Genomic DNA, 27,369 nt, shown 5'->3' with positions numbered 1-27,369 from the left:
TTATTTTTATTAGCAGGATCAAAAAGGGCACATACAAGAGAAGACAAAACCACAAACTTTGTAGGATTTTATCAGGTCCAAATTAAACTGTTAGTGTGTTCCCATCAACAGACTATTCAACGGCACTTGAATGCCAAGCTCTTTCCAGGGCTTTACACTCTCACAAGGTGCTGACTTCCTCTGGCGGAATTTGCTGATCCGAGTTTCATAGCAGAGGAGCAGCAGCCACTGTACTTACCCTTACTGCCAAATAACAGTTGTGCTCAGGAGCCATTAGTGGAACACAGTATGGCTTTTCACATGACAAATACCACCGATGGAATGCTAGCCCGCATTTCAAATATAACAATACGGCTCTGTTACCATGGCATAGTTACACACTGTGTCAAATAGCAGCCTCCTGTTTATGTCCACACTTTGGCTGAGTAGCCACCAAGTTCAGAAGGAAGGCAGTGTTCAGTAGCAAAAAATAAAGGTGTTAATTTTTCAGGTCCAAAGTGTACCTGTAAATGGGAAGTGGGAAGAGAGAGTGAGAAGGAGGAGGTATGAACTCTTTACATCTATACAGGAATTTAAAAGCCCTCACTCCTTTTTTACCCAATGATTTCCATCAAGGAAAAAAAAACATTAAAGTTCCGTATCTCTTTTACTTTATTCCAGAAGTTTTGAGATACAAACAAATAGGAGAAAAAATAATAACACCTGAGGCTTTCTTAAACAGAGCAAAAACCAATCTCTTTTTTTCATACTGTAAATTCAATTGCACCTGGTGAACAATAAAGAATTAAAACATTTGTTTTATTTCAGTTTTCCGGTTGTACCTCTTCTTTCTACAAATACAAAAATGGATGTATCTGGGGCAGGAAAAGAATGTGTCACACACTCCCATTACAGGAAGACACCATATATAGTTTATTTGACAAACTACACTGCATTAAAAGTGTCTGCTGCAAGGCCAGGGATAGGCTCAGGCTGATCGATGCCTTTGAGATACACTAATGACAATAGGAGTTTGCAGGAGCCTCTATTAGAAGGAAAGTAGTTCAAATAAAAGAGCACCACCTGAACCTTCCTCAGACACAAGGTGTCTGAACCTACCCTGGCTGATGAGCAATCCGATGGAATTCAAGGATGTTTCAGTACTGATGAAAAATCTTTCTTTTCCTAAATATCTTCTTAATCTCTCCATAACTTCAGTTGAGGAGTTTAATACTAGTCTATAGTACTAGCAAACACTTCTCGTACACACTCCCTGTTACAGAGAATTCATTTTACAATAGAAAACATTCTGTTTCATTCAGAAGTCATCCTGCAGATTTACAAGTTTCCTACCTAAAGAACAAATAAATTTTCCCTTAGACTAACATAGCTGAAAGAAGCATTCTCAAGGGTTAATTTTAACAAGTGACCCGAATTTGCCTAAACTGCCTTTATCGTTAGTGAGTAGAAAACTACTTCCCTAGAGAGCTAATTCAGTCTCAGAGAGCCTGTCTCCCTTTGTGGTCCTGGAGGGAATCTGAAGAGACTGGACAGCGTTAATCTTTCACAGTGGTCCTTTCAATGCAACACCTGAAAGGGTTTGTGGTTGTTCGAGGAAAAATTGGGAATGAGAGAAATATGAATTAAATTTTCTCAAATATACATTTTATGTAATAAAATAACAGTATATTAGCTACTTACAAAAACAAAGCAAAATGGGGAAGGAAAATGTGCCCATTTAGGTTAGATTCCTGTTTTCAGAAGGTTGCATATTTTTTAATTTATGAAACAATCTAAACACAAGCCAAGCAGAGTTTGTGGTACAACTTTTTCAGGATTTCAAAATAACTTTGTGTTAATTGATACCAGCTGCTGTATGAAAGGAACAATCCCATGTACCAGAAGAATTTGATATACGGATGGAAAAAGAACAATAATGCCTAAAATGTTTTCCAAACATCATGTTGAAAATTTTTTTCTTGAGGTTCTGGAATGAAAAGTGGGAAGTGTAAAATCTGAGAAAACAAACATCCAGACACAGAGAAGATCCAGAAGCCCTACCAGCATCATCTGTGTTATCCTGAGCAGCAAAATGACATCCCAGTAACCTTCAAATTTTCTGAAGAAACAAAATCACATGAAAGCTTTTGGACAGTGACTAGGCAACCAACCTAACCAAGAACAAACAGAGTTCCACAGAGAGCTTTTGTGTTGGCCTCTGATCCACCAGTAATGAATCAAGTCTTTTTTACAAAGCTTATTTTCCACTGTTGACCTCTGTCTCTTTCCCTCTGCCCTGTTTCAGGGAAGCACAAAGAGGAGGTGTAACATCCCCTTCCTAAACACAGGGGACTGTCTTCCTCCACCCGTACTACCCTCTGCCTTCCACCAGATGAAGAGGAATCTTCAGCATGTGCTGAGTTCACCACTTATTTCACATTTAGAGAACAATCTCTTTCCCAAATCCTTAGTGCTCTATTTACAAGGGAAGCAACAGGAACACCTGGGAGAGACAACGGTGCCAGTTATTTAGTGAGGAGTTGTTCAGATGCTAAAACACCACTGCAGACCATTGCGTGGGTGGCTGACATTTACTTGAGTTTCTGGACAGTGAATTCACAGTTTGTGAACAGATTGATCAGTTTCTGTTTGTTAATATGCCTAATCCCTGCATGTTCCCAGTTTCTATGCTTCAGTACCTCGGTGTACAGGAAAACAGAATTACTTTGCATGAATGCTCTAATCTCCAGATCCAGAGTGTAACAGGACCACAGAAATTCTACCTTGTTGCAAGCATCAGTTACTGGACCAGCAGTTTATCTCACCTGAAGTGAATTCAAAATGTTATCCCTAAAAGATTGATCTTTGCTTGAACAGAATTAAAATCAAGCAGCAACTTGTTTCCACACATTTAAAATAACAAGCATATTAAGTTAATTTCTTGTTTAAGAATGTCTTCTGGGATCATATTTAAATCACCCCTTTTTATAATGACAGAGACCTATTTACAGGCAAATGTCAGTAAGAGGAAGAAGCATTTCAACATGTTTAAAAACCTATTCAAGAAGTCTTCACGGAGAAGCGCAAGCAACCATAAACAAGAGGGGCTGTAGCTGGATGCCATTATAGGATCTGAAAAGATTATTCCTTAGAAAACATGACCATAATATGATTATTTTTCCATGGATTGGATACAGTGTTTGGCACGATATCTTTTCCAGAGATGTAGTTAACTTTCTTGGATTTTATAATAATGACGTATGACACAATGTCCTCTGGGATTAATCACAAGTATTTTTAAAAGATGAGGCTTCGTTATATCTTTGTTCTTTATATCTTGGCTTTTGTTAGCGCATTTTAATTAGTATCTGGTATCTGCAATAAACAGTAAACATAAAGAGCTTTGCAAAAATGTATTAGACTGTTTGTTTTCACACTCTAATGCATATTTGCACAATTTTACCATGAAAAAAGGAAAACATGCTAAGCTCTTGGGCTCTATCCCAAATGTCCTGGAATAGAATCTGGAAATTACTAAGAATGAAACCAAACCACATCATATTTCAGTAATTAACCTAAGAAAAGAGGGCACACTGTCTATGTGAAAGATAGTTTTGTGGGAGGCATTTGTGAAGAAAAGAATCTTCTAGAAGAGACATGCAAGCAACTATTCAGAATTTGATTTAATTTACTTTGACCAGGTAAAAACTTGATAAATGCACCGAGGTTAAAAACTTTGTTTTTTCCTTCACAACACTGCAGAAAATATTTAGCATTTATTTCTCATTGCTGAAACAAAATGTGTCTAAAAGAAATTGAGCATAAAAATACTGCCTGAAATTCAGTACAGTACCATTTATTTACTAGTTACACAGATGTCAAAAATACAAAAGAACAAATTTGGGAATCTGCAGAATAAGTGAATTTATAGAGGATAGAAAAAACAGATGCTGACAACAAACAGCCTTGGATACAGGGGACCGGATAAACGGACTTCATTATAATCACATGTATACTGATTTGAAGAAAGTTTTGAGGATTAATATTGCTTTTGTAATGCACTATAACAACATATTAAAAAAAAAAACCCACTCAGAACTGAAAATGCCATTTGTCAAAGACAGATGTACTTTCATTTCAAAGTATTCCTATCAAACTCTATCAGAAAACTTGAAAGGTTTAAAATGTGGCTCTTGTGAACAATTGGTATTGATATGACACCTTGATAGTATTTGAACGTGACACAGAAGTCATAAAAGTATATAAGCAATTGTAAGGTGTAAAATGATTTTTTTCCCACCAAAGCTAGGCTTTAATGTGTTTCCAAATAAAACACAAGATTAAGTAATTTATTTTGTCATATGATTTATTTATGGGCTGAAACACAGTAAACAACAGATAAAAGATACAGACTCAGATGTCAAAGTAAAAGATGAAAATCATTACATTTTATTAGCAGAAGATATATAAAAATGCCAAAATGAACTGTAAAGAGAGGGAAAGTGTTATGCTCAGAGGTCCTTCAGCAGAGTTGCATTTGTTTTTCCCACCTCCCCTAAAGGGGAATAATAGCTCTGAATTTAATTAAAAATCTATTTTTTAAGATTAAAGTAATGAAAAAGTTAAAAGACTGGATCACAAAGAAGAGTAACTGTGAGGATCTCAGGGAATATGAACTGATGAACTCCCTTATATTTTATTTTCTCTCAACTATTTGTGGGAGGATCACTAGTGTTGCATAGGAATTGTTAGTCCTGGATAAAAGCAAGGATTTTATAAACCAATAAATTTTTTATTAGTTTTACATAAATTTTAGTAGCAATAGTTTAATTCCCGTCAAATTATTTCAATCAGATGACTTGCTGCTGAATGAAACATTATACATTATATTAACTGGGGCATTTAGAAACCTGGTTCCTAACCGTGCTGCAATCCTTGAGGCATTGTTTGCCATACATTTTTTCTTAACATGTAAAACAAAAATAAAACAGAAGATATAATGCGAGTGAAACGAAAAAGGAATTTCAAAAACTTCTAACCACTGAGAGAATAGGAAGACCAAAACTGACTATTTAGATACTTGTAAGATTTTTTAGCATATTTAAATGTCCAGATTTTTTTTGGTCCTCATAGAAATTAGTCAAAACTGTTATAAGTGATTTCCCATCTTTCAGCTTCGCCTGTCCTTTTCCTCAGGCAGCATACTCCAAGAAAAGCCTGGAAGAAATAACCATGTTGCATTTGATCTTAGAATTTCTGAACCTGAACTTAGAAAAGCCAAAGGGATACATCCTTGCAAGTACACTGGTGGCACACATGACATCTCAGAGCAGCTCAGATAGGGAAAGAGAATTTCTCAGGTCATTCACAGCCACTCATGGCCTGTAGGCCAAGATCTATCTCTTCTTCGTCCAGGTATCTGGTAACATACTATGAAACTAAACATAAACTAGTCTTATGTAAAGCAGACACAGAATCTAGTCACATTTAAGCTAAAGGTTTTCAGGGCAGCTTCATCTAGAGCATGTTCTGCAAGTGCAATTAAAAGATGACAAAAGCTTGAGAAACCATGCTGGGGGCATCCATGAAAGGAGCACTAGCACACTTCTTTCTTGCAAAGTGCTGTTGGTTGTAAACATCCGCTGCTCCTTGCCCACCCACACAACTTGGCCAGGCTCAAGGAGGTGAGGATAAGGTCATGAGAAAAGAATCAGTATTAATCTTCAAAGAATAGTTTCTTTTCAGGGGGTGCATTCCAATATTTACAGGTCAATGCTGGTTGACTCCTACCCGAACTATGTTCTCATTATTAAAATTTTGATAATACTCATACATTAACCTTTCCCTGCTTCCCATTTTGTTTCTGTCAAAATCATGAAATGGCACCCAAAAGTCTGTGCATAGAGCTTTCCAGTGCCAAATAAACCAAGCATATCTTTTTATGCTGTATGGTTTATAATTTTCTTGATCCTGACTTCAATGGAAATGCTGTGTGTGGAAGGATGACAAGAGTGGGCCCTGAGGCAAGAGCTCTGTAGGAATGTTATTGTTGGAATTTTAAGAAACAGCATCTCTTAATTGGGCCAAACCCAGGTCATCTTCCTCATGCCAGTAATCAGTGAAACTACTTCTATGAGTAAAGAGAAAAGCTGAAAATTATTACGGTTTACTTGAAAAGAGCCTATCTTTTGGAGAGTCTTTCTCTGTTGTCTACATACAGTTGTACTAATGCCATCTAGTTGGCAGTGGGAGGTGGTTTCCTAGCTCATTAATCCCATGATAGAGATAAATGGATTAGTCTGATCTTCCATTTCTAGTGAATATTTTGCCCTGTTCATAAATAAGCAGAAAATTTTCTACCTGTGTTCCAGCGAGGTCAAGAAAATATGTGGTTCCATACTGCCAAAAGAGGAGACTTGCAACACTTGCTAGCTGATGCTTAACACACATCACACTAACCATTGCTTATTTTCATGAGTAATAAACTCACCATTCATAAAATTCAAATTTATGTACCTACTCAGAGAATTTCAACTTTACTCTTTAAACCCTTTAGCTCATAGGTCAACTTGACCATTTTCAAAGAAATAATTTTGCTAGACTGCTTGAAGATGTTATTAAAGTTCCTAGCAACTTAATGTGATTTCTTGCAATTAAGCAACATGTTTTGGACACAAAAGGAACACTGTTACCATTCCTCATACATGGAGTACTCTGTATTGATAACTTTATAAGGAGGCTTAATGGAGTGAGATGGGGAAGAAGAGAGAAGGATAAAAATAACAATGAGAACACAAAGCTGTAACAAATTCTAAAACTTTATTGCTTGATGTACCCTGAGAAGCTTGGAAGTAAAAGTGTTTTCCCTATGAATTTTGTCCTCTGTTTGCCAAACATTTTAATTTGTTGTTTATCTAGTACAGAAGAAACCAGCATGGTTTTGCCTTTTCCGTGCATTTCTGTTGGTGTGTTAAATTCATACTATTATATTTGTAAAGGTGTCAGCAGCAATGTGCACAGCTCTGGAAACACAGTTGCATACTAGAAAATTGCCATGTAGTCCACCTATTGCTTTTGCTTTGTATGAAAGGCCTGTTGCTTGTTAATTACACACCACAGTGCATAGAACAGAGGGAAGCTGGGCAGACAGTGAACACACTGAGCCACACCGTCCCTCATGGTGTAAATAGGAGGAGAATGAAAAAATGTACCAAAATCTCTTCTAAAATAGACTAGCACAAGCTCCACCCAATATCTCCATCAGCACTCAGTGATTTTGTTCTGGAAAAGGAAATCAATTGGTGTTGCAGTGAATGAGGAAGCGGCAGTCTTGGAAAGGGAACCTTTACCTCCATGCAGTAAAAGCAAGAAAAAACATCTGCCTTCCAGACACCCAATATGCAGCCATTTGCCTATGACCACACTTTGTGAAGGGACAAAGTTTGCACTCCAGACTTGCTAGTTTATTGAGCTGCATCTCAGAATGGAGGAAAACTTTCACAAACAACTCAGGAAGCCAAAACAGGCAGATTTTGGCTCAGCTCTGAAGATCCCTCAGTTAACCCCTGTGACCACCTGACTATGAAACAGCAAACAGATGTGCAATGGGGGGTTTCTTATGCTCAGCAAATGAAGCAGGAGCTACAATTCAAACATGGTGAACATACATAACTGAAAAAAAGCCACAATGGTTAAATGGAAACAGAGACACTGCCTGGAGAGGAAAGACTCATAGGCAGCTGGCTAAACATTGACTAGTAGCTTTCAACAAGTATGGGAGATCCACACAAGCAAATTAGCTTTCCTCTCTCTCTCTCCACTTACTGAACTCTAAGCATTTCAGTGGATGCTATGATTTTTTAGGTCATTCTACCTCTAATGGTGCTCAATTTCAAGTTTTAAGGAAATTGAAGAGGGAAACATTCTGAGTGTAAAAAAAAGTAAAATGCAGACTTGCTGCACAAGCTACAAAACCATGAAAAGATTTTTTTAATACGACCATCAGAGACAGTAGCTAAGAAAAAGAAAGCATATACATAGGAGACATATTACTGATTATGAGAACAATAAATCACAGACACAGTGCACCAGCACTTAACAGCTGAAGACAGTCTATGGAATAACACCTAGCCACAAAGACAAGGTTGAATGAATGTACTTTTAAGTGTGGAAAAATCTACCCAATATATGTTGTGCTTACTCCAGGGTAGTCACCCTACACTGTCATCACAAATGGGTGTGCTTGCAGACGCAGTAATGGCAGTGAACATTTAATTGTCATCCCTTTCACTGTTCATTCACTTTTTTTTTTTTATTCCTATTATTACTTTGCATTGATTCTAGACAAAGCAGAAGGACTTTGGCTTTCAAAACTTTACAAGAGGCTGTACCTATACTTCCTCACAGAGAGCTGGAACCAGATTTCCCCAAAGTTATTAAAATGTTTTACATTTCTTTTTGTGACTTTGTCCAAAGCATGTAGAAATCTGTACATACCACCTCTCAACAGGCACAAGCACCTGATTGTAATTTTGTGGCCTTTTTCTTTATCTTGTATTTTTTATCTTCCCTCTTATTTTCACTCCAACATAAAGTGTTCCTGTTCCACAAGCAGAGCTCTTGGGCAGCATGTAATAATACAGCTGAATAATACAACTGTCGAAGCTGATAGCAGTATATTCATTTGTGCAGAGTTTAGTTTCCTTTAACTTATGACTATTTTCTAAATTCCTGTATGCATTATAGTCTGTATAAAATTCCAGAGAAAGGAGCCTTAAATACTGCGCAAAAGGACTAGAAACCCTACCAGTTCACAAAGCAGCCCCACACAGCTCTGTACCACTACAGCAAAAATACCCATAAAGGTTCTTCTCCTTCTCTTCAGTGATGGCTATTGGAAAGGAGAGGATGACACACTTATTCCAGAAATTTCAAAAAATATCCAAGAAGCAAGCAGCTGTCTGCGGAAAAATACCTGCATCATATCATTATAACTGCTATCCTCCAGGCACAAAGACACTGTTAAAAAGCAGCAAACACCAAAAAACCCCCAACAAACAAACCAACAAAATATTTTCACAAAAGCAAAACAAAAACTCCTAAAAAACAAACCCAAAAGACAAGAAAGTCTGAAGCAGATTGGAGAAACTTCCTTCTTAGTTGCTCTGAGAAACAGCAGTTCAATCAAATCAATGACAATGAAAGAAGTGGCTTTTTTTTCAAATTAACATTTAAGGTAAGTCATTTTATCAGGCTGATAGCCCTTTAATTGATGTTTATTTTTCCACCAGATTACACAGGACAAGCTGATTAAAACAAACACTTTGTTAGTTTTCCTTTAAATGTGAAACTTACATCAGAATGACCAAGTCCTATATTACAAAGCAGTCTTTGAAATGAATAATGTCTTAATCCTTGAGTGGCTATATTTTATCATAGACAGCTTATTTGTCCATATTCATCTCACTCTGCTTTGATATTTGTTATAATATGGATTCTCACTATGAACCTAATTCTGCCATCAAAAGAGTAAGATAACAAAGTTTCTATACAATAATTCAAACAGCAAAACTTGAGTAAAAATACCAAATGAAATGAGAAAATATGATAGAGCTTACAGCTCACCTTAGCAAAATTTTACAGAGGTGCTTTATATGGAGAGAGAAGGATTTTACTAATCTGCAACTGATTATAAGTGCATTCATTGCACAAATCTATTTTATACAGTGGGGGAGATTCTAATTTCCTTTATATAAAACATATATAAACAGACAAGCACAACATTTCTTATAAAAGCAGAGTAAATTCCAGTTATAAAGTCCTTCATTTGGAGATACAGTGAAGAACTCAAATTATCTCAGGAGGGTGTTGTCATTATGAGACTGAAGCCTCATGGCTTCAGTGTGCTTTCAGAAATACTGTACTTCTGAAAGAGTTCTTTTGCTTCCATTTCAATATAAAAAAGGTGACAGTTTGTCCTATGCATGTGTAAAAGTTAATCAGCAAGAAATATTAATTAGGTTTATCTGAAAGTTGTTGAATAGAAGGTTGGTACTTTGAAGTTAAAAAAATTAATGAAATAAATTAAGACTCAAATTTATAAACACAAAGATAAGCAGCTTTATTTTCTGAACCTTTGAGTAGCTCTACTGACCCAATGAAGCAAGTTCAGATGCCTTTTCTGTGGAAAATCAGTCTTGCATGAGGCATAGCATTTTTTCAGGGAAAAAACCTGTTTGGGAGTAAATTGAGAATTAAAGTGCATGGATTCTTTTCATCTGATCACATACCAGTGAAATAATAGAGATAACTCAAACAGAGGAGAATAAAAGTGGTTTGCATTGGAGATTCAATACCCTATTACTTAAGGATAAAGAATTTCTAATAGCCATTAAAAGGAAAATCAAGGAATATATAAATTTTAATTTGGTCTCTGCATCGTATCATAGTGCACTGAAGGCTTTCAAAGTAATTTTTAGAAGGTGGATTTTAGGTGTATGTCATGAAATTAGGAAATGCCAAAGGCAAGAATAATTTGAGCTATTAGCAAAGATAACAATAAAAAATTAGAACATCAAAAATCCCATAGTAAAAAGCTTATGTAGAATTGCTACAGATTAAGGCACTATTGAATAATATTGCTGTTAAAGAAGCCAATTATTTTTATAGACCAAATAAATTTTTCTATGATAATTCATATAAAACTGGTAAATGGTTAACTGCCTTAATAAAAGGGGAAGAGAAATCTCAACATAACAGCAATTTATACAAAACAAGGGGTGATAATGAACAAGAAGAATTAGGTATGTGATATCTCCAGGGCACGTTATGAGACTACATAAATCTGAAACTTCTGAAGATTATATCCAAAATTAGGGAATGAAAATGAAGAAATTGAATGTTATCTATCTTTTCTTTAACACAGGAAAAAAGAGATTGGCTATGGTCCAAAACACATTGGGAAGTTAGACCTCAGTGACACTAGGCAAAGATGGCTCCCCATCAGCTTTTTTTAATGCTATATTTTAAGTACTTGGGCTCTTCAAGCCACAGATCTTCTAACTTTCCTTTGAATGAACCTAAATAGCCCCTATCACATCACTGAAATAATTTCTATTTTGAAACAGAAAACAAGGTCTTTGGCATTGTTCAGTTGTAAGCCCTTTTTTTCTCATTTTTGACAATATCAATAAAAAAGACTCCTACCACAGACCAATTATGGGGTATTTAACATTAGCAGTATTTCTGCCCAAAATATTTTCTGCTCCCCTAACTGTTAGCTGCAGTAGCTACTGAAAGACGGTATGACCAACAAAATTGGGAAGGGTGTATAGATTTGTTTGAAACAGTGTCTTGAAAAGGCAGTTCTTGAGACCAAAACTTCACTTTGAATTGAGTCTTCAAACTCAACCTTTGTTTCAAATAAACATTTATCAGATGGGATAGAGCTCTCACAAAGAATTTGTCTTTATTTATGAGTAAAACCCCCTCTGCTGAATTTAGCAGTTGATCCTGCAGTGACCTCAGTAAGTGAAGATTCACTTTTATTCATGTCTTCTTTGCCTGATACTACAGGCAAAGATGGGTTGGTCTTACAAAGACTAACTTCATTTGGTTATTTTCATATTGTTCTGACTCAAACTGTTTAGTTAGAAAGAACAGACTTGGTGAATAAGTTTGTTTGTTCACTTAGCATTTGCTGATCAGAAACAGTGACGTTGCAGGAATACCCATGTTCAGGTGCTTCCTTTTAACTCACCTACCTCTCACTCATGGAACTTTAAAAATTTTTGCTCCAGCTCATATAAAGATTTACGATGAGAACAGGACATTTGGTCTCTGCCTGACTCTCGATCTCATACACAACTCACTCCAGTTGACACATGTTCTTCTGGTTAGGATGAAATTGATAGGCAAGGAGAATCAAGAACATTGTATGAATTTAAAACCTTTGAGATCTTTCTTTTTCTTTCTATTTTCCTTGAAAAAACGTTGTGCCTGGGGAAGTCAAAAGCAATAGTGTTCAATATTAGGATAGGAACACACATTGCAGATGGGCTGTAACTAAAGGTTGTATATTTTCACTTGTCTAGCTAAAAAATTCCTTTGTGTGGTCTTTGAACTATATGGCGTTGATTGCTAATGTGTACAGATTGATAATTTTATTTTTTGCAAGAGAAACTGAGTGTCCTAAGTTTGTTTGGTTTTAGTTGTTTTGTTTTATTTTGGGGTTTTCCAGTTTTGTTTTTGGTTTGGTTTGGTTTGGGTTTCATTGTGTAGACTTGGTAAAGATAGGGAAAGGGATTACAGGGGGTCATCCAGTTCTTTATCCAGGTCTCAGTTCCTCCTGAACAAATCCCGCCCTTCGATGGGAGAATGGTTTGGGAGTTTGGTTTCCAACTCTTGCTGCAGGGATCGTTGCATCTCATTGGACAGTTGGCACAACAGTAGATACCCTCAAGATTTATGATAATTTAGCACCATGGGGACTCTACTAACTGCTCATAAGACTGCAGTTGGAATTATTGGATTTCAGTAACAGTTACAGACTTGGCCTTTAATTTAATTTCCAGTGTGCTGTTTTATTTCTGCCTCATCCAGCATGGTGTCAGCAATGCAGGATCAGGCCCCTCAAATTTGCTTACTGACTGCTAATAAAACTCAATGCAGAAATCACGGGTTTGAAGTCAGTGCTTAACTAACAGCACAAGACAATTTTTCTTAGTGAGAGACATTTTAAAAATGCTTAATGGCTTGACTTCTTGTGATCTCAAGAAAATTTTCATTTTAAATGGTTTCAGTGGACAAGTGCATTCAGAAAGGAATAGCAGAGCAAAAAGTAGATTTGTCTTCTTTATGCTTTTATAAAAAAACAAACAAACTAGAAATTTTTTAAAGAAAATCATGTGTGTATGCACTCAGGGAATATGTTTCATTTACCTGGGCATCTTTTTATAGTACAAATTTATGATCCATAAAATTTGGAAGGTTTCATGATGATGGGAAAGTGACTGACAATGTTACATGAATGAAGACATTAGCTACCTGAAGGCTGAGAAAAGAATGTGTTTTTTTCACAAGGACTGTGCACACCAACATTTTTTTTATGAAAGAATTCTGTCACTGAAGTGTGAGGAATCTACACCAACCAGGTATTTTGGGCAGAGAGAAGGGAAGGAAAAGAATTAAAGGGAAGACAAAGCATGCAATTTGAAAGAGAAGCTGTCCTTCATTTGCTTAGCCGATTCCTGATTTTAGAGGACAAAATGATGGTGGAAAACCATTTTCCTTTCCCCAAGCCCCCATGAGACCAAATATAAAATTGGAGGACTGGTTTTAGGTTTGTTCTCATCAGTATTGATCAAAACCACAGCTTAAATAACTCTTGAGACAAAATATACCATTGCTAAAGTTTCATCATTCTCCTTGTTCAGAGATGGTTCTAGAGATCAAGTATTTCAATGACCAAAATTGCAGAGAACCCCTAGGAAATTCATAGATCATTAATTTTCCAAAAAAATCCAGAAGCTCTCTTGCTTTTTCTGTTCTTCACTGCAGATCCTTAGAAGTCCTCAGACATTCACCCTGTAAAAAGTGAAAAAAAAAAGAAAAAACAAAAATTAATTGTGTTTAGAATTCTAGATCTTGAAGAGGTTTTTATATATTAGATTTGGGAAAGATACGAGCACTTCAATTCACTACTTCAGAATTGTTACCATTTAGAGCTAAGGCTAAAAGGAGTACAATCAGGTTTCTATTCTCCAGTCTATTCCTTGTTTGTGTCCTGCCCCCCACATGTGTAGACAAGTGCTGTTAAGATTTTCTGTGTAGTTTCACTCCTGCAGAAACTACCTAAGATCAAAAGGAAATCCAAAAAGCTCTTGAAAAAGAGTAGAAGTATAGAGAAGAATTTTGGTAATTGTCTTCAGTTGCCTTCACACTGGCAAGGTGAAATTTTTTAACTGTCTTCTTTGGCTGACTTAAACACTACAAATATTTACTCAGAGAGGAATAGGGCCAGTTGCCTCAGTTCACGCTGAGGGAAAAAAAGAATTACAGAGAGGACAGAAATAAGACAATCTTCCCCTGGCAGCATTGCATAAAGTGTTCTAGAGGAAACAGTTGCTTCATCCCTTCCCAATCTCTCACTGGTTATTACACTGAAATGCACCCCAGACAATCACTATCATAATGAGGTTAACAGATATGATAAATTCAGCAGAAACGTTCTTTGTTTTTGATTGACTTTGTGGCTGTGAACTGAATTCATCCTTCCCACACTTTACTCTATGATTGACAAATATTTTTTAGGGCTAATCTAAATATTCATTGACACATTTAAAGCTGTAGTGAAATCCTTGAATAAAAACTGTGGCAATAAAAAGTAATATACTTTTGAACACACCTCAGAGAGGGAGTTCCTTCTTTTTCTAGGACACCCCTCTGGTGAAGAAGCATGCTGCTACATCAGATCACCAGAGAAGAAGAGAATGTACTCAGGCACAGTGGATCCTGTGTACATTTTGCAGAGCTAGAGGGCAATTACTCTGCTGTTGTTTGGCTCACACAACCACTGTATCAGGAAAAACCTAAAATTTAAACCACATTTTCAATGCTATAAGACAGAAAAAAAAAGTGCCATAAACAATTGGTACTATTCAGTGTATGATATTTTACTCATTTCATATTGTCAGTGTCCCTTTTAAGAGCCATAAAAATCTTAATAGTTGTGCTGCTGTAGGGCTTACACTTAATTGTTGCAAAAAACAAGTGGGAGTCAGTGTAATGAAAGACGTGCTCCTGCCCTAAAACTCCTTCAGGCACTAAATTAGAGTTCTCCAAAATAGGGCAAGGATTAGAACTACCTTTTCTACTTACCAGGGGAGCAATAATTTTCAGCGTGCATAAAAGTCAATGCATTTTTTCATCTGTCCACGGGGATATTATTTTATTAAATAAATTCTGGAAATATAAAGATCAAAGTGAAAATGAACACTCCCTTTCACTGTTTTTTTTCTGTAACTTTCCTTCTAACTTCTATCTATACTGTACCTGCACACAAGCAATAGTTTCACAGCCCATTATTCTGCCCAATGCAAGCTGAGGAAATCTTCTGCATCAAGAACTGAACAGCTGGGAACACGCTTAATTATGTTCTAGACTAGTGAAACGACAGTATAAAATAATTATTGGCACAGCACATTAGTGTTTAAGAACAACAGCTTTAAGGTTTGGGGTTAATTTTAGAAAAAAAAAATCCTAAAGCTGTATGTAGGAAGGGACTGAGGAAAAAAGCTAGCTGCAGAGAAAGAAAAAAATTACTGAGGCACTTGGTCAGCAGAACCAAGAAAAAAAAGCTGACAGAGATAAAGTTACTCAAACTTTCAATTTGCTACTCAGTTTTTGGAGATCAGGTACTACTGACCCTCACCCACCCATCCAGCCTTCAGCACAGCTTCCTTTCTCCCCCATCTTCCTGCTTTGCTTCTTTCTCCAATTCAGTAGGTTCAGCCCCTGTCCTTTACCAAGTGTCAGCAGCTAGAGAGGAGACCTGTGCCACTGCAGAAGGCTGAGATCAGAGAGGGCCATGAAGCTCTGCAGGGAGCGGGGGCAGCAGGAGATGTCTACCAGAACCACATGGTCCTTGTCACAATCAAACTGCTTTGCAGTATTTTCAAATAAATGGGCAAAAAAGACAATTCTTAAAAATTGCCCTTTGAGGGAGCATCACTGGTTACCAAGCACTGAGCACATATTATTATAAGGGGTAAATCATCAAGGGCTTTTTAATCATAGGCAATTTTTTATTTTATGGAAGTGTGGCTGTGACAGCCTCATGAATGTGTATCTTACCAGGGCTGGAAAGCAGTCAGGTTGCAGGCACTTTCAACAGGGTAAAGTAAAATAGATTAGCCACATAGCAAGTTTCAAGTTTTAAATATCATAATTGAATTGCACAACTTGAATACAAAAAGACTAACCTTTTTCAACAATATTTTTATTTAAAGAATTGTCACTTTCAGCAGAGGAACAGATTTTGCTTAAATTAAAAAAAAAAACCAAACAAAATTTTCCCCAAACTTATCATTTCTAAGTAAAGATAGAACCATCTGCCCACTTACACCAGCTGGGTGTCTGGCCATGAATGTCTGATATTTCATGCCAAATTGAGTAGTTATCAATGGTTTATTATTTATTTATTTATTTGCCTACTTACTAAAAAAAATTCTCTCCACACTCAGTTAATTTGCATAGCTGCAATACCATGTTTTCCTCCTCATTTAATTTTTAATGCACCTGAAGAATATGGTTGCTCCGCTGACCCCCAACTCAAAGTCTAATGAAGTCTCACCACTTCCAGCAGAACTCTAAACAAATGCTACCCTGGAAATCAGACTGTAGCTTTCAAAAGAACACAAATGTTCATTTATCAAAATAATAATATCAACTGCTATTTGAGTGCTTTATTTATATATCATATGTAAGTGGCTAATCAGAAGTAATAGCTGATTATTAAATACAAATGGTTTCTTATTTACATAAATAAGGCTTGTCTTACTCCTTTTGCCAGCTTTGGGTTCCCCGCTAGCCATCACAGACTGTATTGGCAGCCACAGTACCTTCACTGGTCTTGCCAATTTAAGTGGAAATAAATCTGATCTTTATTTTTAAATTGCAATTTAATATCGCTGAAACACACAAGACTGATTTGAAAATTTGAGTTTTTATTCTGATTTTTTTTCTCAGACCAGCCTTTCCTACACAGCTTGGAGTTTCATGGCTTAGTTCCATTGTCATGTTTACAAACTGATACTTGATCTCATTGCTGCTGTTCCTCAGCACACTGGTGGTACAGAGTCAACGGAATTGTAAAAATTGGAAGATTTCATCCCTTGCCAATGCAGAATTTTTATTTATATAGATTGGGGTCTACTTTAATTTTGACTCATTGGGGACTTCATTCAATACACCAAGGGTTTGCCTAAACAGGGACACTCAGGAAAGTTAATCCAAAGTAATTAAAACAGTGAATTTAAAGTGGATTAGTTAAACCACATTAAACCCCAGTCCACACTGGGGTTTAATGTGGTTTAACTAATCCACTTTAAATTCATACCTTTAGTTAATTTGGATTAATTTTCCTGAGTGTCTCTGTTTAGACAAGCCCTAAAGCCCCAATCCTGTAAACAATTTATGCACACAAGTATTTGTCTGTGATGCACTTAATTAGCCTCGATTCAGGAAAGCACTTAAGCTCTGCTGAAATCAATAGAACTTAAGTGTCAATGGATGGCTTTGACTGAATTGGGACTAAAGGCACCACATGCAAAAATGTTGCCCTGGTCACTCACATCCACAGGAATCATGGTTTATTTTTGGATGTACCTAGAAAGGACTTTTTCTGATATCCAGTTCATTTTCTTTTTGCCCTTCTCCATTAAATCTGTGTATAGCCTAGCTCTGCTCTATTCAGTTTCTCCATCTCTCGGTGTGCTGGCCCAACAGCTACGTGGTACACCATGTTGTGCTGACATGATTCTGTGCTGGTGCACTGTGTGCTAGAAAATCAGGTGGGTTTCTTGACACGTTTCAGAGGAAGTCTCACCCACGTCAAATTTTAATTGAGCTAGTCTGGAGTACATGATTCCTTTTATTCTTTCCAACAGTAGTTCATCTGTCTTTTTTGCTCTAGCTCACTCAGTTTTCCTTGATTCCTTTAAATTTTTTCAGAACATTAAGTCATGCCTCTTTGTCAAACTTACATGACGCATTTCATCATGTTTGACATAACTGTCAGTATGTCGAGCTATGCATTTGGCTGAGAAAGCAGGAGATGTTTGGCTCTCCTGGAAGAAGACACACCTACTGTTGTAGTAGGTATTAGGATGTGTAATTAATAATAGGAGAACTATACTAAATTGTATCATTTGACATACAGGTTCACAAAGAGCTTAAATAAGTTTCACTAAACCCAAGGATTTTAAAATTACTTAAGACCCGTTTGAGTTATGGAGTAAATGTCTATGGCCAAATCTACTCTAATAGGAGGAATAATGCAGTTACTTTTTCACACAAGAAGGCTCAGGTGGAGAATTAAAAAGACAAAACAAAACTTGCAATTAATTATTCTTGTTATGACTGGTAAATATTTTTAAACAATGTACAAAAGCAGAACTTAAGAGTGATTAAGTGAACAGTTACAATGGAAACATCAAGCTGACAATGGTGTCAAGCAGATCTTACTAGAAGAAAATACATCAAGTTTAAAACCAATACAACTTTATTCTTATTGGCTGTGTACAGAATACATCTCATTTTAGGGTCTAAAAATGACAGAAGTACTCCACAAATATTTCCCACTTTCTCTATGGGAATTCAGTGGATAGAGGAGTGCAGTTTCATTTGACTCATGGGAGAATCTGCAGTCATAAAAACTTGAGATTTTCTTAAGATTCCTGAGATTTCAAAATTTCCTGGATTACAGATCAAATATGAAACCCAATATATTTGTATACACACACAATCATGCATGCATATACTTAAATAAAAATGCTTTGTATGTAATTCACATAAATACATATTATATTCTATGGGAATTTTTATATTGTTTGCATGAGTTAACTAAGAGCAAAAGGAAAAAAAAATGCTTTACATTTTATTCAATTGGCATATCTATATAATGCTTTTTCAAACTATATGAAATCATCCTAACTAGTTCATAAGCATGTAATGGCTTTATTCTATAGCTGATAATGAAGCTGGGCTACCCTCTTTCCTCCAAAGGACAGGAAACTAAAATGCTAGCAAGCAACACAGGCATTTTTTGCTACATATACTGCTTACACATGAGATGTATGTATAAAACATAGCCTGATTACAGACCAGACTACTTAAGTGAAGAACCCCACTGAAAACATAACTAAATATAAACAAAGATTCTTCATAATTGCAACATACAGCCAAATAAAATTTTTAAAATATTTATAACCTCAAGAATATTTCAGTCAACACCTAATACAAGAAACATTATTTTCTTCACCTATACAAAGTTTACATACCTCTACTTGTGACTCTGCAGTAGGATGTATTGTGAACATAAACTAAGTAGATTGACCTTAACCCTCCATAATCTTAAAAAACAGAAATCAGTAACATTCGGAATTTATTTTTCTCTTTACTGGTGCATAAGTAGAAGGGACTAATTTCTTCACAATGTTTTAATTTAAGGGGTGGAACCTCCATTCTTGCTTAAAATGGCATTCTAAATGTTATGATTAGCCTAACAATTGATTGCCAATGAAACAAGAATAACTACTTTTGGCAGATTCTGCTGTTGTTTTTCCTGCTGGCTTTTGTTCCAGCTTTTATTTTCCATGGGAAAATTTTCATATTGAGAATACTGAGAGGGCCCAAATCTTTTAAGACATCCCCTAAGCACACACAATTAGATATCCTATGCTCATATAATTATTCCAGCAGTTATTTAGACAACTCGCAATTGCCTGACTTGAGCACTCAGTGGGAATATGTGCCAAAGGCAGGTGCACACTTCCCTTTTTTAAACAGCAGCACAAATCTGCAGGCTTATAAAAAAAGGTCTTGATACTTTCAATACGAATTTTACCTAATGAGCCCTGTCTATACACCCCTATCTTCAACACATAATGTGCTATATAATTCTTCACATTGCTATTTCATCTCCCAAACACACACTACTTTTGGACATGATTTTACCTAAAATGCACTGTACTGCAAAACAGAAAATAGGAACTTCCATGCATTTATAGTGGACAGGTCACTGTGATATATACAGGCTAACTGTAGACGGCTGGATTATTTCTAAACCAAACGCTATGCCCTGTGTCGAACAAAATTGTATTTTCATCACTGAGCTGTTCAAGTTATTCAAAACATGGTATTACTAGAAAAAAAATTACATGCTTGACTGCTTGGCTTTTTTAATATCAAAATCTGCTCTAACACAAAATAAATGTAAGGAGAGACAAATAGAAAATCTTTATTGCAAACAGAAAATGAAAGTATGGGCTTGAAATTAATGAATATACGGACATGCAAGGAAATTCTCATGTCTTCGTCCGTTTTTTGTCCTGAGCTTTTTAATTTTAAATCTACCAACAATTTAACTTTAAATGGCTCTTTCTACTTTAAACAATCTGATGTAGCAAAAAAATGTAAATGTATGGCTGTAAAACACTATCATCAGCAGGCCGGAACCTACTTTGGTCTCTCTTTTCTTAATCAAACATCTGGGAATCAAAAACATCTGTAGACTGACATGGAGTTAAGATTTCCTCTCTAAGTGTCTTTGGCAAAACCACATAGATAGGCTGATTATCTTGCCCTGAAATTACCCAAAAAGCTAAAAAGTTCCTTCCTGGGAATCAAGGGAATTGTAAGAAGTATCTTCAGAGATTAGATACCATACATAACATTCATCATGGAATTGTTATTAAACTTAAAAAGTTTATGCCCATTTCATTTCTAGGTGTATCTTGGACTGATTATCTTTCTTCCTAAGTTACCTTGAAGAATGTTCTAACAGTCAAACATGCCAATTTTAGGCTTATTTTTCTAAGACTCAGGTTCAAATAATATTTCTGCTTCAGCTACATCTATAATGTAGTATGTCTCTAGTGTCCCCTTTTTGTCTTCTACTGGTGATTCCAAAGGAAAGCCTGGATACCTAGTGCACATAATGGGAAACTGCAAAATGGACACAAGGAGCAATCTAAGTCAGAAGGTTACAAGGTGCTTCACGTCACCTTCATACGCTTGCACAAACGCACCCCGTGCATGCAAGAAAAATGAACTCTTCAATACTTGGGGCCCCTCTCTTCACCTCCCCTTATGAATTTTAATGAAGGGCTGATGCCAAGCAAGCTGCACGTTTACCGGATTTTCCAAGCCTTAAGTAAGAGATCGCTGTGACTGATCTCAATCGCGTGCCAGCGATCCAAGGGTGCCTTGGGAAGGGACGGGATTGTCCCAGCGAGCTGCCGCCGGCTCGCAGGGCCGTGCCCAGTGACCGCGCTGCTGGGGCCGAGGCGCCCCGGCGGCCAGCACCCACCCCCGGCCGCCCCGGGCTCAGCCGAGCACCGGACTCCGTCCACCAGGGTGCTTCCCAAGCGGTCTGAACCCGGCCAGCCGCTGCCAAGGAGCGATGCTACGGACCCACTTTCAATTACCTTCATTTTAAGCCCCTTTCCCCCACTCCTCATCACGCACTGCGTGACTGGTAACTGCACTCTACGCACGCTTTATGTAAACACGAAGAGATCGGGCTTCCTCAAGAGGCCGAAAGGCCCCGAAGAGAAGCAAACCCTCCCGTTTCCGACCAACCCCGCCGCCCCTCTGCTGCTGCCCAGCGCGGTGGCGAAAAGCCGCGCGGGCAGCCCCATGCTCGCCCTTCCCGTTCCAGCAGCGCCCCGCAGCCCCGGCGGGCACAGGCAGCTGGAGCCGGCACGGGGAGCTCGGAGCAGGGACAAGGAGCAGGCGCCGGGCGGTCGCGGGCTCGGGCGCCTGCGCGGCGGGAGCGGGGCGGTGCCACGGCGAGTCCCCGCGGGCGGGCAAGAGCCCTTCCCCTTCCCTTGCCTTCCCGTGCCCGGGTCTCCCCCACCGCCTCCCCCTGCCCCGCGTCCCTCGCAGGGCGTCGGGCCGGCACGGGGGTCTGTGCGCCGCGCCGAGCCGAGCCGCAGGGAGGGAGGGCGGGAGGGGAGGAAGGAGGGAGGCGGGGAGGGAGAGAGAGAGAGAGAGAGGCTGAGCCAGATCTTCATGCCACTGCAGGCAGCAGCAGCAGCAGGTAAAACCAGCTCCAGAGCATCTGCTCCCTTTCACCCGCTTGCCCCCCTCCCCGCCGGCCGCCCCGCAGCCGCAGTGCGCCGCCCTGAGCCCCGGACCCCGCCGAGCCCCTTTCCCGGCCGTCAGTGGCGGCAGCGGGGCCGGGGGGGCGCCGAGGCCTGCGCGCCCCGCGCCGCCGCCGCTGCTCGGCCTCTCCCGCGCTCCTCCCGCGGGGTCCCGCCGGGAGCGGCGGCGGCCCGGGGCGTGCCCAGGGCAGGTGATCCCCGGCAGGGAGCTGTGCAACCTCGCTGCCGGGAGGTGAGAGCAGAGAGGGAGGAGGAGGCTGATTTGTCACAAGGTTTCCCCCTCTGGTTTGGTTTATTGGCTTTTTTTTTTTTTTTTTTTTAATTGTTGTTGGTGATTCCGATGGCTGAAGAGGGAAGTTGAAGGTCTTCATGGTTATTCTAATATTTTTTCCCTCCAGGCCTTCAAAACATTTTTGGAGGCAGCTTGCATTCCCTTCAGTTTTCCTGCCCCAGAGCCTATCTACCTCCCTGCTCTCACCTACCTGACTCAGTCTGTGCTAGCTGTCCATTGCCATCAGTGGTAGATGTTTAACCATCACACGTGTTTTTCTTTGGGATACAGCAGTTCAAGCGGTGTACAAGTTTGCATTTCTGTGTATGGGCTGCAATTAACACATTTTAGCTGTTTGAGAGTTTCATACAGTGAAATTGCTGTGCTGTACCCATCCGTAGTTCAGTTTAGCTACATGCCCTGTGGTATTACACATCCTGGAGGCTTTATGGTTTGCTTTTAAGAAACAGTTGTTCCATCATGCTGGCATAGCATCGCTTTGGTGGTATGCTCATGAAAGAGGTATACATGTGAAAGAATCATGTACAAAATGTACTGGGATGACACTTGGGAAAAAACAATACACTTCTAGCTCTGCAACTCAGCTCCACGGTATCCATTCCCTGCTTGACTCTCAGTAATCCTGGTTGCCTTCCCTTCAATGCTCTGAAATTTGGTTAAAAAGCACCACATAAGTCTCTTTACAGACTAAAGAAACTTCATTGAAGTTGTAATATGTCAGTTTTGTTACTGGTCACACATTAGTTCAGCTATTTACTGATAATACTCTGTGGAAACTAAAGATTCCAAAATACATTCCAGTTATATGTGGGCTGATTGTTGTTATTGAAAATAGTTTTAAGAATCTGAGGTTCGTTGAAATATTCAGTTGAATTAGTCCTAGGTCCCATCTCTCTCTAAATTGTCATCTGCTGTTACAATTGCAACTCAGAGGTTGAAATGCTGTAAGATCTGAAACCGGGCAATAAGAAATTTACCTTGTTTGTGGGTGATAATGGATTCTATTTTTGAAACCAGTCCTTTTTTTTCATTTTGTTAGTGTAGTAGCTGTAATTGTGAGTTAACACAATTGTGATTACCAGTTGTGAGCCTTTATTTTTTTTTTTTAATTTTTTTTACCGTCACACGTGGCCCACGTTTGACCTAAATGCTGTACCCGTAAGGGTCATGGATGTATATAAATAGTAGCGATTGCTGAAGTTGTTAAAATTAATACTGTGTTGAAATCAAAGTTCAGATGTCAGGTAAACAAACAGAGTCTATTCCAAATAAACTGGTAAATTTCAAAACTTTTTTTGTATATTTTCTTACTTGAAATTGACAACTTTGCTATTGAGCCAGCAGCTGGAGCTGTATGGGCTGCAACCTACATGGTCAATTTCAGTGCCTAGCAAAGTATGAGAACATGAGCAATTGCTGGATGTGTTAAGTGCATACTGGAAAGATGGTGCATTTATCCCCCCTTAGATTTTATGATGGCTTCATAATTTAGGTACTACAGATATGGTAAATTCCTGTGCAAACTAAACATTAGAAAAGATAGTAATGGCATCCTTTTGTCAGCGAGATGAAAACAAGAGCCTGTTTTTCAGCTCTTTGGATGAGAAGGCGACTAAGTAAGGCTTCTACTGGTAGCTTTGGTCAATAATTAATTAAACTGATGAGATTCTTACATGTTTTACTTCATTTCGCCTTCTTGTAAATCTGAGAAAAGCCAGAAACTTGATGTTTTCAGTTTTTCTTTTTAAGTTGCAGTATTAGCAAACCTTACTTGCCACACAAAATTGGTTCAGAGGTTTTCTGACAGGTTTGCCGCCTGTGAGAAGGGCAGTAATCTTTGAGAAATTTAAGAGAAAACATTCCTCTCACATTTTTCCTTCTTTACATAACCACGTTGGCTTTACTTGAACATTGTGCTTTTCTCTTTTGTTTGCACTTGAATCTTTTAGACTTTGTTACCTTGTACTGATGTGCAAGAAAAATGTGATTTGGTGGAAATGTGTTATACATTCCCTGCCTCCCTATGATTTATGCTAATGTAGAGATCATCTTTGCTGTCTCCGGGTTGTTGTTGCTATTACAACTTCATTTTTCACTGGGGAATGGCTGTGCAAAGAACTGGTTTACACTTTGCCCTGAAAGGAATTCTGTTGATGAAGTCTTAGAAAGTTTACTTCATGCTCCATCCTTAGGAGTTTTATCTTTAACTGTTAGGTATGCTGCTGTAATTGACAACAGCTGTTGCTGAGAATTGTGGAGGATAGACAGTTTCTAAGATAATCAGTTCCTAGTCCATTGGAGGCTTTGTTGATTAGCACGTGTAAGAGCATTTTGGATCAGGAGCCAGTGATGTCTGCTGAGTGCAAATGTGGTGTGTTATCTAAACTGTTTGACTTAGGCTGTGCACTACTCTGAAGCAAATAAGCTGTAGGTTTTGTGTGCTTTTTCTTCTGGCCCAGGAAAAGGCCCAAAGCAGTTAAGTCTGTAGTCTATAAAAACACACATCGTTGGGTGATCTGTGCTTTCAGAGGAGGAGGAGGAGGAGAACTGTTAAATACGATAGAAGGAGATGCTTGACTGTGTTTGGTTGTTACGTTGGTGAGGCTTGAACTCTGGTTTTGACCTCCAAAAGGTATAGCTAGTACCATTTCCAGCTTTCAGCAAGGTTGTTACTGTGGCGTTTGTTTTATTTAAGAATGTTTTTATCACTTAACCAAGTGACTTTATTTTTCCGATTTTGCAACTTCTGTGGTCAACTACTTTCACAAAAAGGACTTGAAAATAATGTAGTTTGAGGTCCCCCATTATAATCTAGTAATTCTTGCTCTTTTTAATGACATTAAATAGAAAAAAGCGTGGTTTCTCTGAATCATACCTGAATCCATGTGTGACAGTCCTTGAGGAGAAACAGTTGACCATATTTGTAACTGTGACAGCAAGAGCTGAGCTGGAGCAGTTAGTCAAACTACATCCAGACCTTGGAGATGAACATTGAACATTTAGCATTTATCTTGCTTAAAAGTTGATGAGTTACCAAACAGAATAGAAATGGGTATTCTGCCTCTGTTGATGTTAGATGTAGATTTCCCAAAAGCACTGACTTGTAACATGACCTGAAGTCTCTTTGGAATTAGTTTGAGAATACTAGGAAGAATCAGGTGTTACTGATACTGAATTGAATACAGAAGAAATGAGACAGTACCATGGTGTTCTATTTAAAACCCCCCAACATTATCCTTCTGTACTATTTAATTTGGGAGTTTTTTTGTTCTGCTAATGGGATGGCAAATCGTTATTTTAGGTTTATTAAAGACCATTACTACCATGCTACTAATTAATTTAGTTGTGTATGTGAAAAGTTCATGTGCTTTCTGGAGTTGACTTGCATTAAGTACTGCATCTATCTTACTGCAAGAGCATTTCAACTTAAATGTATTGCAGCATCAGTTTTTGTCTCAATGGGTTTGATTTCTGAACTTCTGGTGGGCTAAGCTTTTTCTTTTTTTTTTTTTTTAAGTTTATCAAGATACTGAGAATCTACCATCTACTTTTCTGGATGACTTGTTTCAGTGATTCATCTTTGCCACTATTTAAAAATAAGGCATGCAATTATTGTTTGAATACATTTGAATGCATCTGTCTTTCCTTAGTTCTTGTTATCTCATCTGAATTCTCTATCATATCAGGCTGCCTTAAATTTGATTCGTCCCTTTGACACTGTGTTTTCACTCTTCTGCATGGTGGCAGACCCTAACATTTAAAGACACATACAGATTTTAAAATGCATAGTTTTTTAAAGAGCATAAACAGATCAAAGATTTTCTGGGCTGACTACTCTAGGACTCTGAGATAAGTTTAACAAGTATGCTGATTTAAAATGTTTTTCTCACAATGTTTTTTAACATCTGATCTGGAACATCTGCTTAACAAATGAGTTGGAAGGAAAATCAATATAATGTGATACAATTATACCATTTTGAATCTTTCCAACTATAGAATGAAAGTATTTATTGACTATTTTTGATCTGTCCTAACAGTTTTTAACACTTGTGCCACCTCTGTCTAGTTATGGGCCTCTGTTATTGTTGAGGTGATGTTTGTTACCAGCATCCTTTGTGGTGTCATGGATAGATGTTTTGTGTCTCTCGGTTTCTACACTCTGCAACAATAGTTTATACTGATGGTGATCCAGCATCCCATGTTCTACGTTGTTGATCCTGCTTATTTTTTTAATTTGCTTTTTAATTTTTTTTTAAATTTACTTGTTGGGGTTTTGAGAAACTAGGCTGAGCTGTAGCCAAAACTGTACAAGATTCTTCCTTCGGCTAGATGTAGAATTGCCTGACCAAAGATAAAAGCCATTAGGGATGTTTCTGTTTTCATATTTTTTAAGATTTTTCTTTCCAATTAATTTTATTCATAACACTTTTTTATTTCTGAAAGTTTGAAAACTCAGGAATATGAGCATTGTTGTGTGTTATGTGTTTATATACAACTCAGTAATCTCTATTTGGCTATGTAATTTGATCATGATCAGTAATTATTAGGCAATGTACAGTGTCTACTCCAGTGATTTACTCATTGTAGCTATTATAATGGAATATATGATAATTCCTTTGGTTATGGCGAGTGCTGTTAGAAAATTGTTACTAACAGTTTTTAAAAACTGATGTTTTTACTGTTGACAGCTTAAGATCCTGAGATATTAGATTTCAGTATTAAAGACTTCAGTTTGACCTTTTTCTTTCAGCACATTATAAATAGGGCTTATCAAAATAAAAAATCCTACTGTTCTCTGGTTTGAGCTGAGTCCTCTATTATCACCACCTTCTGAGTGAGCTGGTGTATTTAACCCTTAGGACCACATACAGTCAGGATCCTTTGCTTCTCAGTTATCAGGTAATGAATGTCTGAATGATGTTTCTTGAAACCTGGATTGTGCCTGCTTCATAATTAATGTTGTTTTCATGTAGTTTCTGGGTTTTACACAAGTGGGCCATTGGCCTTTTCTTTTTCATGTTGGGTGGTGCACGTCTGTGTGGTTGTGTGGTGTGCGTAGAGAATAGACTTGAATTTAGGGAAGGGATGGAAATTTTTGGAAGTTTTCAAGAATATTTCTGGAACTACAGAAGTAAATTTTTTGGCATTTAGACTTCACTGTAATCTTAGTGTAGGAATTGTACTTGCTGTCAGATGAATTTTCATCCAGGGCAT

General features: G+C 37.9%; 1 protein-coding gene across 7 annotated transcripts in view; it reads left to right on the top strand.

Moving 5' to 3' along the window:
- The first annotated feature begins 21,730 nt into the window (after positions 1 to 21,730).
- Positions 21,731 to 27,369, top strand: part of TBC1D5 (TBC1 domain family member 5) — a 313,714-nt gene continuing 308,075 nt past the window's right edge. For all 7 annotated transcript variants that reach the window (XM_054273245.1, XM_054273244.1, XM_054273243.1 and 4 more), the window contains exon 1: positions 21,731 to 21,799. The gene's annotated coding sequence lies outside the window, so the exon portion shown is untranslated. The remainder of the gene's footprint in view (positions 21,800 to 27,369) is intronic.

This window comes from Melozone crissalis, unplaced genomic scaffold (assembly GCF_028551555.1).
Source record: "Melozone crissalis strain CALT ecotype California unplaced genomic scaffold, PUWL_Pcris_2 ptg000016l_1, whole genome shotgun sequence".
In the NCBI taxonomy this organism is placed as follows: domain Eukaryota; kingdom Metazoa; phylum Chordata; class Aves; order Passeriformes; family Passerellidae; genus Melozone; species Melozone crissalis.
The sequence above is the reverse complement of the archived record's forward strand: the minus strand, read 5'-3'. Positions and strand labels throughout refer to the sequence as shown.